Here is a 15,608-nt window from a genome sequence, read left to right as displayed (position 1 = left end):
TTGGCTACGTATTTCTGCTTGCGTTCCAAGGACTGGGGTATGGACAACTGAACGCTGCGCTGGGACAAGGACGTAGACGTGCTTCTTGATAGTGCTAGCTGAGTTTGTGTGCAACTACAGATGCAGGGCAGGAGGTATCTTTGCATGCACCATGGACAGAGGATTGGCTTGCACGCACAACAGCGGAAGAAGTATCAAAGACATTGCCCTATCTTGGATCTCCTTATACCTTGCCAACCGCACATTTAGCGTTTCCTACTCCCATACTACCTCTTCATCTCGCCCCCTCTCTGTTGGTGTCCCTCAAGGCTCTGTCCTAGGACCCTTACTCTTCTCAATCTATACACTCGGCCTGGGACAACTCATAAGGTCCTATGGCTTCCAGTACCATCTATATGCCGATGACACTCAGATCTACCTCTCTGGCCCAGATGTCACCTCTCTGATCTCCAGAATCCCAGGGTGTCTATCAACCATATCCTCCTTCTTCTCCTCTCGCTTCCTCAAGCTCAATGTGGACAAATCTGAACTAATTATCTTTCCTCCATCTCGCATATCTTCCCTACCTGATCTATCTATCAAAATAAATGAAATCACACTTTCCCCTGTGCCCAAAATCCGCTGCCTCGGAGTAACCCTTGACTCTGCCCTGTCCTTCAAACCGCACATCCAAGCTCTCGCCACCTCCTGTCGCCTCCAGCTCAAAAATATTTCCAGAATCCGTCCTTTCCTCAACCCACACTCTACCAAAATGCTCGTGCATGCCCTAATCATCTCCCGCCTCGACTACTGCAACATACTCCTCTGTGGCCTACCTTCTAACACTCTCGCACCCCTCCAGTCCATCCTTAACTCTGCTGCCCGACTAATTAATCTCTCTCCTCGCTACACTCCTGCTTCCCCTCTTTGCAAATCCCTTCACTGGCTCCCAATTTCTCAGCGTATCCAGTTTAAACTAGTAACACTGACCTACAAAGCCATCCATAATCTTTCTCCTCCGTATATTTCCACACTAATCTCTCAATATCTTCCCTCACGTAATCTCCGGCCCTCCCAAGACCACCTTCTCTCCGCCACACTTATTCGCTCCTCATCCAATCGCCTCCAAGACTTCTCCCGAATATCACCCATCCTCTGGAATTCAGTGCCCCAACACATCCGGTTATCCACTACTTTTGGATCCTTCAAAAGAAACCTGAAAACCCATCTCTTCAAAGAAGCTTACAGCCTGTAAAGACCACACAGCCACCTCAACACCATTGGAGCTACTGCAACCCTCGACCTACTGTCTCCTTCCCCATAATCCTGTAGAATGTAAGCCCGCAAGGGCAGGGTCCTCTCCCCTCTGTACCAGTCTGTTATTGTTAGTTTTGTTTACTGTAAGTGATATTTGTATTTTGATGTAACCCCTTCTCATGTACAGCACCATGGAATTAATGGTGCTATATAAATAAATAATAATAATAATAATAAGTATTGGTATCACCCGCAGACACTGTTCATGGAGCCTGGTGTTCAGCCAACAAAGTCGGGTGCTTTCCTGCCATGTGCCTGATCATGTTGATGGTGGTTAGGCTGGTAGTTTTGCTACCCCTGCTGATGAGGACATGGCCGGTGGTGCAAATTGCCTTTTTGGGGTTATCGGCAGAGTCTTTAAAAAACAATCAGACTGTTAAGGGGACATTCAGTGTCTTCATCTCCCACACCACCTCCTCACCTTGACCCGTCTTTCGGTGTTCCCTAAGGCTAAGTTCTAGGACCACTACTCGTTTCTATCTACACCTTCTGTCTCTGACAACTCATGTAATGGCACGGTTTGCAATATCATCAGAATGCTGACACAAAGATCTACCTATCTGTGCCTGACCTCACCTCCTTACTGATCAAAATCACACGTCTTCCCGCTATTTCATCCTTCTTTATAGCTCACTTTCAAAAAGTGGACATGGACAAAATGGAATACATCGTCTTTCAACTATCTCAGGTTAAGTAGACATGAGAGCTGTGTAAGTATCTTTCGGTACCACTTTAGTAGTAAGAGGGAAAGTTTGCCCAAGAGAAAATTAATTTCTAGACATTCACGGCCTTTTTTGAACATTCATTGCAGCTGTGATCTTCATCTTCTTGGTGGGGATGTGGCAAAGTTCAAAATCGTCATCAATACCATCATCGTCCATATCTTGTAGAGAGGAAATCTGGTGTTTCCCACGAACACGAACCGACAAGTGGATGGTCACAAAACGTCGAAACACAAAAGGGTACACTGGGGACACTTTACCAATAGTGGTCCCTGACAATAGGGAACGGGGAAATGGACACCTCCTACACTAACCTGAGGCTGTACCCTAATCTGTCATGATTCTCAATGGCGAGAGAACATAGCCCAGCATATATGAGAACTAGCTCTTGGAAGATGGAAACTATACTGACCATGAACTAAACCTGCCGCACAACTAGAAGTGGCCGGGTAGCATGCCTACGTTTTTTATCCCTAGATGCCCAGCGCCAGCCGGAGAACTACCTAATCCTAGCAGAGGAAAAGACAGTCCTGGCTCACCTCTAGAGAAATTTTCCCAAAAGGCAGACAGAGGCCCCCACATATATTGGCGGTGATTTTAGATGAAATGACAAACGTAGTATGAAAATAGGTTTAGCAAAATCGAGGTCCGCTTACTAGATAGCATGAAGACAGAAAGGGCACTTTCATGGTCAGCAGAAAACCCTATCAAAACACCATCCAGAAATTACTTTAAGACTCTAGCATTAACTCATAACACCAGAGTGGCAATTTCCGCTCACAAGAGCTTTCCAGACACAGTAACGAAACAGCAGCTGTGAACAGGAACAAAATGCAAAAACACACAAGGACAAAAGTCCAACTTAGCTAGGAGTTGTCTAGTAGCAGGAACATGCACAGAAGGCTTCTGATTACATTGTTGACCGGCATGAAACTGACAGAGGAGCAAGGTTATATAGCGACTCCCACATCCTGATAGGAGCAGGTGAACAGAGGGGATGATGCACACAAGTACAATTCCACAAGTGGCCACCGGGGGAGCCCAGAATCCAATTTCACAACAGTACCCCCCCCTCAAGGAGGGGGCACCGAACCCTCACCAGAACCACCAGGGCGATCAGGATGAGCCCTATGAAAGGCACGGACAAGATCGGAGGCATGAACATCAGAGGCAGTGACCCAAGAATTATCCTCCTGACCGTATCCCTTCCATTTGACCAAATACTGGAGTTTCCGTCTGGAAACACGAGAGTCTAAGATCTTTTCCACAACGTACTCCAACTCACCCTCAACCAACACCGGAGCAGGAGGCTCAACGGAAGGCACAGCCGGTACCTCATACCTGCGCAACAATGACCGATGAAAAACATTATGAATCGAAAAGGATGCAGGGAGGTCCAAACGGAAGGACACAGGGTTAAGAATCTCCAATATCTTGTACGGGCCGATGAACCGAGGCTTAAACTTAGGAGAAGAAACCCTCATAGGGACAAAACGAGAAGACAACCACACCAAGTCCCCAACACAAAGCCGAGGACCAACACGACGACGGCGGTTGGCAAAAAGCTGAGTCCTCTCCTGGGACAACTTCAAATTGTCCACCACCTGCCCCCAAATCTGATGCAACCTCTCCACCACAGCATCCACTCCAGGACAATCCGAAGATTCCACTTGACCGGAGGAAAATCGAGGATGAAACCCCGAATTACAGAAAAACGGGGACACCAAGGTGGCAGAGCTGGCCCGATTATTGAGGGCGAACTCCGCCAAAGGCAAAAAAGCAACCCAATCATCCTGATCCGCAGACACAAAACACCTCAAATATGTCTCCAAGGTCTGATTAGTCCGCTCGGTCTGGCCATTAGTCTGAGGATGGAAAGCAGACGAAAAAGACAAATCTATGCCCATCCTAGCACAGAATGCCCGCCAAAATCTAGACACGAATTGGGTCCCTCTGTCAGAAACGATATTCTCCGGAATACCATGCAAACGAACAACATTTTGAAAAAACAGAGGAACCAACTCGGAAGAAGAAGGCAACTTAGGCAAGGGAACCAGATGGACCATCTTAGAGAAACGGTCACACACCACCCAGATGACAGACATCTTCTGAGAAACAGGCAGATCCGAAATAAAATCCATCGAGATGTGCGTCCAAGGCCTCTTCGGGATAGGCAAGGGTAACAACAATCCACTAGCCCGAGAACAACAAGGCTTGGCCCGAGCACAAACGTCACAAGACTGCACAAAGCCTCGCACATCTCGTGACAGGGAAGGCCACCAGAAGGACCTTGCCACCAAATCCCTGGTACCAAAGATTCCAGGATGACCTGCCAACGCAGAAGAATGAACCTCAGAGATGACTCTACTGGTCCAATCATCAGGAACAAACAGTCTACCAGGTGGGCAACGATCAGGTCTATCCGCCTGAAACTCCTGCAAGGCCCGCCGCAGGTCTGGAGAAACGGCAGACAATATCACTCCATCCTTAAGGATACCTGTGGGCTCAGAATTACCAGGGGAGTCAGGCTCAAAACTCCTAGAAAGGGCATCCGCCTTAACATTCTTAGAACCCGGTAGGTAAGACACCACAAAATTAAACCGAGAGAAAAACAACGACCAGCGCGCCTGTCTAGGATTCAGGCGCCTGGCAGACTCAAGGTAAATTAAATTTTTGTGGTCAGTCAATACCACCACCTGATGTCTGGCCCCCTCAAGCCAGTGACGCCACTCCTCAAAAGCCCACTTCATGGCCAAAAGCTCCCGATTCCCAATATCATAATTCCGCTCGGCGGGCGAAAATTTACGGGAAAAAAAAGGCACAAGGTCTCATCACGGAGCAGTCGGAACTTCTCTGCGACAACACCGCCCCAGCTCCGATTTCAGAAGCGTCGACCTCAACCTGAAAAGGAAGAGCAACATCAGGCTGACGCAACACTGGGGCGGAAGAAAAGCGGCGCTTGAGCTCCCGAAAGGCCTCCACAGCATCAGGGGACCAATCAGCAACATCAGCACCCTTCTTAGTCAAATCAGTCAATGGTTTTACAACATCAGAAAAACCAGCAATAAATCGACGATAAAAGTTAGCAAAGCCCAAAAATTTCTGAAGACTCTTAAGAGAAGAGGGTTGCGTCCAATCACCAATAGCCTGAACCTTGACAGGATCCATCTCGATGGAAGAGGGGGAAAAAATGTATCCCAAGAAGGAAATCTTTTGAACCCCAAAAACACACTTAGAACCCTTCACACACAAGGAATTAGACCGCAAAACCTGAAAAACCCTCCTGACCTGCTGGACATGAGAGTCCCAGTCATCCGAAAAAATCAGAATATCATCCAGATACACAATCATAAATTTATCCAAATAATCGCGGAAAATGTCATGCATAAAGGACTGGAAGACTGAAGGGGCATTTGAAAGACCAAAAGGCATCACCAAATACTCAAAATGGCCCTCGGGCGTATTAAATGCGGTTTTCCACTCATCCCCCTGCTTGATTCGCACCAAATTATACGCCCCACGGAGATCAATCTTAGAGAACCACTTGGCCCCCTTTATACGAGCAAACAAATCAGTAAGCAGTGGTAACGGATATTGATATTTAACCGTGATTTTATTCAAAAGTCGATAATCAATACACGGCCTCAAAGAGCCGTCTTTCTTAGACACAAAGAAAAAACCGGCTCCTAAGGGAGATGACGAAGGACGAATATGTCCCTTTTCCAAGGACTCCTTTATATATTCTCGCATAGCCGCGTGTTCAGGCACAGACAGATTAAATAAACGACCCTTAGGGTATTTACTACCCGGGATCAAGTCTATGGCACAATCGCACTCCCGGTGCGGAGGTAGTGAACCAACCTTGGGTTCTTCAAAAACGTCACGAAAGTCAGACAAGAATTCAGGAATCTCAGAGGGAATAGATGATGAAATGGAAACCAAAGGTACGTCCCCATGAGTTCCTTTACATCCCCAGCTTAACACAGACATAGCTCTCCAGTCGAGGACTGGGTTATGAGATTGCAGCCATGGCAATCCCAGCACCAAAACATCATGTAGATTATACAGCACCAGAAAGCGAATAACCTCCTGGTGATCCGGATTAACACGCATAGTCACTTGTGTCCAGTATTGTGGTTTATTACTAGCCAATGGGGTGGAGTCAATCCCTTTCAGAGGTATCGGAGCCTCCAATGGCTCCAAATCATACCCACAGCGTTTGGCAAAGGACCAATCCATAAGACTCAAAGCAGCGCCAGAGTCGACATAGGCGTCCACGGTAATAGATGACAAAGAACAAATCAGGGTCACAGATAGAATAAACTTAGACTGTAAAGTGCTAATTGAAACAGACTTGTCAGGCTTCTTAGTACGCTTAAAGCATGCTGATATAACATGAGTTGAATCACCACAATAGAAGCACAACCCATTTTTTTCGTCTAAAATTCTGCCGCTCGCTTCTGGACAGAATTCTATCACATTGCATATTTTCTGGCGTTTTCTCAGTAGACACCGCCAAATGGTGCACAGGTTTGCGCTCCCGCAGACGCCTATCGATCTGAATAGCCATCGTCATGGACTCATTCAGACTCGCAGGCACAGGGAACCCCACCATAACATCCTTAATGGCATCAGAGAGACCTTCTCTGAAAATCGCCGCCAGGGCGCACTCATTCCACTGAGTAAGCACAGACCATTTGCGGAATTTTTGGCAGTATATTTCAGCTTCATCTTGCCCCTGAGACAAGGACATCAAGGCCTTTTCCGCCTGAAGCTCTAAATGAGGTTCCTCATAAAGCAACCCCAAGGCCAGAAAAAACGCATCCACATTGAGCAACGCAGGATCCCCTGGTGCCAATGCAAAAGCCCAGTCCTGAGGGTCACCCCGGAGCAAGGAAATTACAATCCTGACCTGCTGTGCAGGGTCTCCGGCAGAGCGAGACTTCAGGGACAAAAACAATTTGCAATTATTTTTAAAATTTTGAAAGTGAGATCTATTCCCCGAGAAGAATTCAGGCAAAGGAATTCTAGGCTCAGACATAGGTGCATGAACAACAAAATCTTGCAAATTTTGTACCTTTGTGGCGAGATTATTCAAACCTGTAGCTACACTCTGAAGATCCATTTGAAACAGGTGAACACAGAGCCATTCAAGGATTAGAAGGAGAGAAAGAGAGGAAGGCTGCAGCATAGGCAAACTAGCAAGTGATTCAATTAAGAGCACACTCAGAACTAGAGGAAAAAAAAAAAAAAAATTGTAGCAGACTTCTTTTTTCTCTCCTTTCTCAGCCAGTAATTTAACCCTTTTTTGGGCCGGTCAAACTGTCATGATTCTCAATGGCGAGAGAACATAGCCCAGCATATATGAGAACTAGCTCTTGGAAGATGGAAACTATACTGACCATGAACTAAACCTGCCGCACAACTAGAAGTGGCCGGGTAGCATGCCTACGTTTTTTATCCCTAGATGCCCAGCGCCAGCCGGAGAACTACCTAATCCTAGCAGAGGAAAAGACAGTCCTGGCTCACCTCTAGAGAAATTTTCCCAAAAGGCAGACAGAGGCCCCCACATATATTGGCGGTGATTTTAGATGAAATGACAAACGTAGTATGAAAATAGGTTTAGCAAAATCGAGGTCCGCTTACTAGATAGCATGAAGACAGAAAGGGCACTTTCATGGTCAGCAGAAAACCCTATCAAAACACCATCCAGAAATTACTTTAAGACTCTAGCATTAACTCATAACACCAGAGTGGCAATTTCCGCTCACAAGAGCTTTCCAGACACAGTAACGAAACAGCAGCTGTGAACAGGAACAAAATGCAAAAACACACAAGGACAAAAGTCCAACTTAGCTAGGAGTTGTCTAGTAGCAGGAACATGCACAGAAGGCTTCTGATTACATTGTTGACCGGCATGAAACTGACAGAGGAGCAAGGTTATATAGCGACTCCCACATCCTGATAGGAGCAGGTGAACAGAGGGGATGATGCACACAAGTACAATTCCACAAGTGGCCACCGGGGGAGCCCAGAATCCAATTTCACAACACTAATCTCCCTGATGTCCCTATACGGGTTCTTTCACCCCGTCGCCAAGCAGGATACCTAAACCCTCACTTGCCCTGCTCTTATCCCTAAGTAGGGAATTGGCAAGTGAAGACACTGGAACTGCATTAACCCCCCGATGACCTGAAAGGAAAAAGTTTTAATCTGAGGCCAGATCTGCCACAGGTCCAAACATGGATCGTGACACAGTGTTCGTTACACTAGAACAAATAATTTTCGGCTGTGACATTTGGATATTATTGGTAATATAATCTATTATATTACGTCATCGGGTCATTTCGCAATGCATTACTGGGAACAGGAGCTGCTGGCAGCATTGCGAGCAACGGGAAGGCTGCAGGGGACGCCGGAAGGTAAAAATATCACAATTTTTTTATTATTATATCTTTTCACTATTGATGCTGCTTAGGCAGCATCAATAGTAAAAAGAGAGAGAGCGAGAGACTATTTCCCTGACGGGAAATTCTTCCGCGCATGCTCAGTTTCAAAAGACGGCGTCCGACGCTGGAGTCCTGCTATTCACAGTGACGGAGCCTGCGTCCATAGGCTAGTCACAGTCAGCGACGGATCCTGCGTCCATAGGCTAGTCACAGTCAGCGACGGATCCTGCGTCCATAGGCTAGTCACAGTCAGCGACGGATCCTGCGTCCATAGGCTATTCACAGTGACGGATCCTGCGTCCATAGGCTATTCACAGTGACGGATCCTGCGTCCATAGGCTAGTCACAGTCAGCGACGGATCCTGCGTCCATAGGCTAGTCACAGTCAGCGACGGATCCTGCGTCCATAGGCTAGTCACAGTCAGCGACGGATCCTGCGTCCATAGGCTAGTCACAGTCAGCGACGGATCCTGCGTCCATAGGCTATTCAGTGACGGATCCTGCGTCCATAGGCTATTCACAGCGACGGATCCTGCGTCCATAGGCTAGTCAGTCAGCGACGGATCCTGCGTCCATAGGCTATTCACAGTGACGGATCCTGCGTCCATAGGCTATTCACAGTGACGGATCCTGCGTCCATAGGCTAGTCACAGTCAGCGACGGATCCTGCATCCATAGGCTAGTCACAGTCAGCGACGGATCCTGCGTCCATAGGCTAGTCACAGTCAGCGACGGATCCTGCGTCCATAGGCTAGTCACAGTCAGCGACGGATCCTGCGTCCATAGGCTAGTCACAGTCAGCGACGGATCCTGCGTCCATAGGCTAGTCACAGTGACGGATCCTGCGTCCATAGGCTAGTCACAGTGACGGATCCTGCGTCCATAGGCTATTCACAGTGACGGATCCTGCGTCCATAGGCTATTCACAGTGACGGATCCTGCGTCCATAGGCTATTTACAGCGACGGATCCTGCGTCCATAGGCTATTCACAGTGACGGATCCTGCGTCCATAGGCTATTCACAGCGACGGATCCTGCGTCCATAGGCTATTCACAGCGACGGATCCTGCGTCCATAGGCTAGTCACAGTGACGGATCCTGCGTCCATAGGCTAGTCACAGCGACGGATCCTGCGTCCATAGGCTATTTACAGCGACGGATCCTGCGTCCATAGGCTAGTCACAGTCAGCGACGGATCCTGTGTCCATAGGCTATTCACAGTGACGGATCCTGCGTCCATAGGCTATTCACAGCGACGGATCCTGCGTCCATAGGCTATTCACAGCGACGGATCCTGCGTCCATAGGCTATTCACAGTGACGGATCCTGCGTCCATAGGCTATTCACAGCGACGGATCCTGCGTCCATAGGCTATTCACAGCGACGGATCCTGCGTCCATAGGCTATTCACAGCGACGGATCCTGCGTCCATAGGCTATTCACAGCGACGGATCCTGCGTCCATAGGCTAGTCACAGTGACGGATCCTGCGTCCATAGGCTAGTCACAGCGACGGATCCTGCGTCCATAGGCTATTTACAGCGACGGATCCTGCGTCCATAGGCTAGTCACAGTCAGCGACGGATCCTGTGTCCATAGGCTATTCACAGTGACGGATCCTGCGTCCATAGGCTATTCACAGCGACGGATCCTGCGTCCATAGGCTATTCACAGCGACGGATCCTGCGTCCATAGGCTATTCACCGTGACGGATCCTGCGTCCATAGGCTTCCATTATCGCCAGCGACAGACAGCGCAGGACCCATCACTGAGCGATTTTCTGACGTACAGAAAAAATGTTTATGTGCGTTGTCTCCGCCCGACGGACAACAATTTAAGGACGGATCCAGCGCACGACGGATGAAACGGACGACCATCCGTCACAATCCGTCACTAATACAAGTCTATGAGAAAAAAAAATCGGATCCAGCAGCACCATTTGCTTGATCCGTTCTTTTCACAAAACGACGGACTGTGACAGAAAAAGAAAGACGGAAGTGTGAACGAGGCCTTAGAAGAGACAATGGCCACCAGTTTCCCCGCCGGGATGACCCAGTGACTATGCAGCCAGGCCGGCGGGGACGAGCACCCCACCCTCCGCCGCTGCGCGCCCCCGAGGCCTGAAGGGAAGGAGGGAGCAGGCGGTGATTATGCCACCCAGTCAGCGGTTACCATAGCAGCGCTTGACGTCACTCCCCGGCCCCTGCTCAGCGATTGGAGGAAACCCCGTGGATCGGTTAGAGCTTTGAGCGCTCGGAAGAGACCGGACTCTCCCAGCGGCAGTAGCCTGAGAGACGCGCATTCACCCAGCCCGGGGACCCGACGACCGCCCGCTGCAGCTGCTCTCCTCTCCGACACAGGTAACGGGCAGCGGGGCTGAGGCTTCATCACCACCGGGGGAGGGTTGAGCCTGACAGGGCGGGGGGAGGCCCTGGTAATGGCGGAGAGGAAGCATTGTTCCGAGCGCAGGGAGGGGGCCGCCCGGGCTTCTCCTCCATCATTGTGCAGCGGCTTTATTCCTACGGAGGCGCTGCCTGCTCTGCACCCTGGCTGTGCTGGGACTTGTAGTCCCCCAGAAGCATTGTCCTCTCCTGTCTAGCACAGGACCCTCCCTCTCCTCCTCCTTCCCCCATCACCCCCTTATATGGAGACTCGGCTGATCTCACCTCCCCGGCCATAGACACCGGGACAGATCGTTACTATTGACCCCCGACACCCGGTATATTGATCTCTGCACTAAAAAACGTATCTGCCTGTAATGTGTGAATGAGACCCAGTGTGACTCCGCAGGGTGAGGGCTTCTCAGTATTGGCTCTATAGGGCCCCCATCTCCATTCATTTCCCCCCGGGGGTCTGTCCATGTGTCCGGGGGTCTGTCCGGGGGTCTGTCCGTGTGTCCGGGGTCTCCGCCGCTGTTGCATCGGTGCAGTTTTAGTTGCAGACATTGCAGCACAGGTGAGGCCGCCTCCCTCTCGGCTCCGTGTCCCCGGGGAGGAAGGGAGGTGTCTCCTGTGCGATCATCCTCTCTGCGGGGTCAGTGGCGGACAGACAAGGTGACAGTGGCCATATTCCCGGGGAAGCCTGAGCCCTCCCCTCCCCCTTCTCACAAAGGAATCCTGTTCTGGCAGAGGAGCCCAGGGCTGAGCCCGGCTGTGGCCATCTCATCCGTTTTCTTGGATGGTGCGTTTGAAAAAAAAAAAAAAAAGCCCCCGCGTTGGGCCCGATGGTTTTCGGGGCTTAAGGTCACGGTGACCTCCTGGGCACATGTCTAGGGGGCCTATATTTGGTGCAGCTTCTCATACTGGGCTGTTCGGTGACGGTGGCATTTGATTGTGGGAATCTGCTAAATGTGGCCCATGCCCAGTGGCCGGGGTGGAAGGCTAGGCTCCTCCAGACCTGTGCATAGCCAGATCGCACCTCCCCCACACATTCCAGATCCTTGGGGTGGATGGGAGGTGTTCATCTGGGTAATGCCTTGCAGGGGTTTTTTTTTAATTTATTTTATCTATACAGGACAAGGACCGGGGGTCTGGATTGTGACTCCTGCCTCGTCTGATTCGGCTTCCCGGAAGACGGGGTCCGCCATGCGTGGCTCACTTTCCTTTGAGAGGATGTTAATGGTTTTTTTTAAGTATTTCCAGATGGGGAATGGGGTCCGGTCAGATGCGTGCTGCAGCCCTGCTTTGTGCATTATCTGTCCGTCTCTTCTCCATTTGGTCTTTGCAGCACATGGGGCGATGGCAGGTGGAGCGTAATCTTCCCTTGCGGATGACTGTCTAGCATCTACAATTACTGGGGGGGGGGGCACCTCGCTTGTTATAAAAGCAGGGCGTCGGGGTGCTGTCTGCGGCCTGTGCTCCCTAATGTGTGGCCATACCGGTAACGCAGGCTGGTCCGGGTGGGGCCCTACTGATCCCGATCATCGGGCTGCAGGGTTCTTCTCCTTCCCCCGCTGGGCCGCACAGTGACCGGGAGAGACCCTGCCTCTTAGTTATGTCACCGCAGACTCCAGTAGTGACCCGCTCCCCCATATATCATGCAATCCAGGACTCTGGATCCTTATAGTGAAATTCCAGCATGCTCGTACTAAGGACTTGCTGGTGGGGTGTGGTGCGTGGCTTTCTTTTATTCTTTCCTCCCTATGTTCTTGTTTGTACTTGTATAACACCTTGCGGCTGCCGTGTAGGAAGACTCCTGTACACTGGTGGTAGATGTGCACGGGTCGGCCCCTTAGTGGATTGGCTAGCCTATGCCCCCCGCTCAGCAGGGTATACATGTTCTATGTCCTCCGGTCCCTGGGTTATGGATGAAGCAGGGATATGAGGGGCCCGGCGTCCATCATTCACCACCCCAGGTTATTTTTCAGAGCTTTGGATTCTGGATGTATTTGTTCCAAGCGATGCAATTATTCATGTAGGAAGGAGGAGTGGGCACAGCCTGGGAAAATGTACATGCAGCAGGGGTGCTAATGACATGTAGGTTGTGGTGTGTGACTAGTGCTAACCACGCTCGGGCTTAACCCTTACGTTGCCTGTAGTGACTCCTGCGCTTTGGAGCATCGTTGGCTTTCGTGCATGGGTTTGTTGTTCCCCTTTGGCATGCAGTGGGTTAAACTGAGGCACGATAATGTTGTATTCCCCCCCAGTAACTGATGGAGGGTATGGCATTGCCTGCCCCCATGGCTATGTTGGATGCAACCTCTTGGGTCACGCCAACCAGCAATGATGTATCTGAGCACTCAGTACTTCATGTTTTAATTGTAAGAGAAATTAATTACTCTTCCTTTTTAGGGTTGGTTCCTACATTGTGTATATTTTGTACATGGTTTTGCCTGCAGAAAATCCATAGCAGATTATAGCACCAGCAAAGAGGGTCCAACAAGCCTCGCTTACACTTTTCTGAAAAACGTCTGCGTAGAAATTGACCTTTCAGGGCATATCAGTTCACCTGGTGCAGTGGAAATCTGCACAAAATCCACATGTAGCCCACAGGGATTGTGCTGTACATACGCCGGAATAATCAACATTTATGCAACGTGTGAACCTACCCTTAAAGAGTGTCTTCAGAAAATGGCTTATTGCTTTTCCTGCAGCAATTTATGGTGATGTTTACCCCCACCCCTCCCATAGCTATATAATAAAATCCTGAAACCTTGCAGTTTTCCTTCTGCCACTGAGCCTTATCATAGGCTGACACTTTCTGTTCTGCAGAGATCACTTCTCAGCAGTCATTTCAGGCCGGATGACACTGCCTGGTAATGCCTATGTATATGTGACCCCCGAATCCACCATTTACGACAGATGATGGTCACAGATCATCACCTCCTCCCTCTGCAGAGAGCATGCCCACAACACTCTGGTGAAACATGGGCCACCCCCGCAACACTGAATAGAAAAAATCTAGTTAGAAAATTAAAATACATTAATAATATTTCAGTATCTGGTTTAAATCATTAGAGCACAGTAAAGGTGATGCGTTCCCTTTATGTAAGTCAGTAGTCACATTTCTTATATCGGCTGTCATGCCATTTATGAAAGGTTGCAGTTAAATGTAGTTATCCACATAAAAAGCAAGAAACATGATGACTAGGTGTCCAGCCACTAGGATCACCACCGATCCATAGAATGGGGGTCCCAAAGTCCCCTGTGAAAGGAGCAGTAGACGCATGCTCATCCTCACTTTGACTTAGGCTACTTTCACACTAGCGTCGTGCACTGCACGTCGCTATGCGTCGTTTTGTATAAAAAACGCATCCTGCAAAAGTGCTTGCAGGATGCGTTTTTTCTCCATTGACTTGCATTAGCGACGCATTGCCACACGTTGCAATTGTCGTGCGCCGGTTGCATCGGACCGTCGCCACCAAAAAACGTTGCTTGTAATGTTTTTTGGTGCGTTGTGCCAGTCTTTTCCGACCGCGCATGCGCGGCTGGAACTCCGCCCCCGCCTCCCCGCACCTCACAATGGGGCAGCGAATGCGTTGAAAAACAGCATCCGCTGCCCCCGTTGTGCGGCGCTTCCACAGTATGCGTCGCTGCGCCGCAACGTCGCATTGCGACGTGCAGTGCACGACGCTAATGTGAAAGTAGCCTTACATGGGACTGACGGGATATTTTATGTTCAGTTTCACAGAAGTGAATGGAGCCGTGGTCTCTCCTGTACGATTGCTCCTTTCCTATAGGCCTTTGGGCACATTTTTTGGGATCAGTCGGTATCTACCCCCTCATCGATCATACAGTTACCCAATATGATGGAGATGGGTGAATACTGACTTTAATCTATTCTTCAGTGATATTTACTTATTAGGTATTTTCTGGACAGATGGTTGTGCTTGCCCCATGCTCCTGGTAGGGGCAGGTTTGTTTAATGCCTGTAGATATTGGATTTAATATACACCTATAGAATAAACTGTGTGGATGGCGCCATAGCAGGAGTGTATACTAGAGGTGAGTGAATCAATTCACAGGACCCTGGCGATGTCATTAGTCCAAGGCTGCTGGCCGGGAGCTGCCTAATACCTGCTGGAGCCCCCCAAAGACTTTTTCTGCTTAGTAGACCCGGCACGACACCATGTTCTGCTACGATGATGTTGCTCCGCTCCTACATATCGGAAGGTGCCGGGGATTCCAGGGCAGGGCTCATGCCCGGCAGCCATGGACCTGGCATATTGACATAGCCGCTGTACTAGGGTCTGGTGGAATTTTTTAGCTCATTTTAGTGCATGATGAAAATTCTTGCTTAATGACTTCAGGGCGCCATTTAAAAAAAAAAAAAAAGTGGATATTCACCACTTGTACCACTAATGTTGGCACCGCTATTCCTGGCAGGTTACAGGGCGTTTACAGGTTTGTGGCAGCCGATCAGCGGCCATTCAGCTGTTGCTCATGAGTTTTACATCAGAGCTGTCGTCTGCTCTGAGGAAATGGTAATGGCTGTAGCAAACCCGTGACCCGCCGGTAATAAGCGGCGCCAGCGTGGCGCAGGTGTTGGAGGTGAAAATCCACTGTTTATTGTAAATGTGGCCCTGAAGCGATTAAGCTGGGGTTCTCCAGTAGTTGACAATCTTTCACATACTATCCCCCTTGCTCCACTCCAGCGATGCCCCTGTGACCACTGGATCTGACTGCTTGGGTGATTTTTGACTT

General features: G+C 49.5%; 1 protein-coding gene across 3 annotated transcripts in view; it reads left to right on the top strand.

The window, feature by feature from the left end:
- Positions 1-10,507: 10,507 nt before the first annotated feature.
- Positions 10,508-15,608, top strand: part of YWHAZ (tyrosine 3-monooxygenase/tryptophan 5-monooxygenase activation protein zeta) — a 36,154-nt gene continuing 31,053 nt past the window's right edge. The window contains exon 1 of one of the 3 annotated variants that reach the window (XM_077270974.1): positions 10,508-10,826. The gene's annotated coding sequence lies outside the window, so the exon portion shown is untranslated. Of the gene's footprint in view, positions 10,827-10,878; positions 11,186-11,508; positions 11,647-15,608 lie in introns of those variants that run through there. The other 2 variants (XM_077270977.1, XM_077270975.1) reach the window with 2 other exon arrangements.

This window comes from Ranitomeya variabilis, chromosome 6 (assembly GCF_051348905.1).
Source record: "Ranitomeya variabilis isolate aRanVar5 chromosome 6, aRanVar5.hap1, whole genome shotgun sequence".
In the NCBI taxonomy this organism is placed as follows: Eukaryota; Metazoa; Chordata; class Amphibia; order Anura; family Dendrobatidae; genus Ranitomeya; species Ranitomeya variabilis.
The sequence above is the reverse complement of the archived record's forward strand: the minus strand, read 5'-3'. Positions and strand labels throughout refer to the sequence as shown.